Source organism: Chiloscyllium punctatum, chromosome 12 (assembly GCF_047496795.1).
Source record: "Chiloscyllium punctatum isolate Juve2018m chromosome 12, sChiPun1.3, whole genome shotgun sequence".
In the NCBI taxonomy this organism is placed as follows: Eukaryota; Metazoa; Chordata; class Chondrichthyes; order Orectolobiformes; family Hemiscylliidae; genus Chiloscyllium; species Chiloscyllium punctatum.
This window is the reverse complement of record NC_092750.1, coordinates 51,557,097-51,559,506: the sequence shown is the minus strand read 5'-3', so window position 1 is coordinate 51,559,506 and position 2,410 is coordinate 51,557,097.

Sequence of the window (2,410 nt, the reverse complement as noted above, 5' to 3'; positions counted from 1 at the left end):
CCCCCTACACCCCCCTCCCCTTCTTCCCCCCCTACACCCCCCTCCCCTTCTTCCCCCCCTACACCCCCCCCCCTTCTCCCCCCCCTACACCCCCCTCCTACACCCCCCTCCCCTTCTTCCCCCCCTACACCCCCCTCCTACACCCCCCTCCCCTTCCCACCCCCTCCCCCCTCCTACACCCCCCTCCTACACCCCCCCCCCTTCTCCCACCCCCACCAACACCCCCCCCTCTTCCCCCACAACACCCCCCTCCCCTTCTTCCCCCCCCTACACCCACCCTCCCCTTCTTCCCCCCCCTACAACCCCCCCTCCCCTTCTTCCCCCCCTACACCCCCCTCCCCTTCTTCCCCCCCCTACACCCCCCCCACCTTCCCCCCCTACACCCCCCCTCCCCTTCTTCCCCCCCTACACCCCCCTCCCCTTCTCCCCCCCTACAACCCCCCCCCTACACCCCCCTCCCCTTCTTCCCCCCCTACACCCCCCTCCCCTTCACCCCCCCTACACCCCCCCCTACACCCCCCCTCCCCTTCTTCCCCCCCCTACACCCCCCCCCTCACCCCCCCTACACCCCCCCCCTACACCCCCCCCACCCCTTCCCCCCCCCCCTACACCCCCCCCCCACCCTCTTCCCCCCCCAACACCCCCCCAACCCTTCTTCCCCCCCCTACACCCCCCTCCCCCCCCTACAACCCCCCTCCCCCCCCAACACCCCCCACCCCTCTTCCCCCCCACACCCCCCTCCCCTCTCCCCCCCCAACACCCCCCACCCCTCTCCCCCCCCAACACCCCCCACCCCTTCTCCCCCCCCAACACCCCCCTCCCCTCTCCCCCCCTACACCCCCCTCCCCTTCTACCCCCCCCTACAACCCCCCCCCTCTCCCCCCCCAACACCCCCACCCCCCACCCCCTCTTCCCCCCCCTACACCCCCCCTCCCCTCTCCCCCCCCTACACCCCCCTCCCCTCTCCCCCCCAACACCCCCCCAACACCCCCCACCCCTTCTCCCCCCCCTACAACCCCCCTCCAACACCCCCCACCCCTTCACCCCCCCACACCCCCCTCCCCTTCCCCCCCCTACACCCCCCACCCCTCTTCCCCCCCCTACACCCCCCTCCCCTTCTTCCCCCCTACACCCCCCTCCCCTCTTCCCCCCCCTACACCCCCCACCTACACCCCCCTCCCCTTCTCCCCCCCTACACCCCCCCCCTTCTCCCCCCCTACACCCCCCTCCTACCACCCCCCTCCCCTTCTTCCCCCCCTACCCATCTTCCCCCCCCCTACCCTTCTTCCCCCCCCCCCCACCCTTCTTCCCCCCCCCCTACCCATCTTCCCCCCCCCCTCCCCTTCTCCACCCCCTACACCCCCTCCCCTTCTTCCCCCCCCTACACCCCCCTACCCTTCTTCCCCCCCCTACACCCCCCTACCCTTCTTCCCCCCCCTACACCCCCCCCTCCCCTTCTTCCCCCCCCTACACCCCCCCTCCCCTCTTCCCCCCCTACACCCCCCTCCCCTTCTTCCCCCCCCTAACACCCCCCTCCCACACCCCCTCCCCTTCTTCCCCCCCCTACACCCCCCTCCCCTTCTTCCCCCCCCTACACCCCCCTCCCACACCCCCCTCCCCTTCTTCCCCCCCCTACACCCCCCTCCCCTTCTTCCCCCCCTACACCCCCCTCCCCTTCTTCCCCCCCCTACACCCCCCTCCCCTTCTTCCCCCCCCTACACCCCCCTCCTACACCCCCCTCCCCACACCCCCTCCCCTTCTTCCCCCCCTACACCCCCCTCCTACACCCCCCTCCCCACACCCCCCTCCCCTTCTTCCCCCCCTCCACCCCCCTCCTACACCCCCCTCCCCACACCCCCCTCCCCTTCTTCCCCCCCTCCACCCCCTCCTACACCCCCCTCCCCACACCCCCCTCCCCTTCTTCCCCCCCTCCACCCCCCTCCCCACACCCCCCTCCACCCCCTCCCCACACCCCCCTCCCCTTCTTCCCCCCTACACCCCCCTCCCCTACACCCCCCTCCCCACACCCCCCTCCCCTTCTTCCCCCCCTACACCCCCCTCCCCACACCCCCCTCCCCTTCTTCCCCCCTACACCCCCCTCCCACACCCCCCCTCCCCTTCTTCCCCCCCTACACCCCCCTCCCCACACCCCCCTCCCCTTCTTCCCCCCCTACACCCCCCTCCCCTTCTTCCCCCCCTACACCCCCCTCCCCACACCCCCCTCCCCTTCTTCCCCCCTACACCCCCCTCCCCTTCTTCCCCCCCTACACCCCCCTCCCCTTCTTCCCCCCCTACACCCCCCTCCCCTTCTTCCCCCCCTACACCCCCCTCCCCTTCTTCCCCCCCTACACCCCCCTCCCCTTCTTCCCCCCCTACACCCCCCTCCCCTTCTTCCCCCGCTACACCCCCC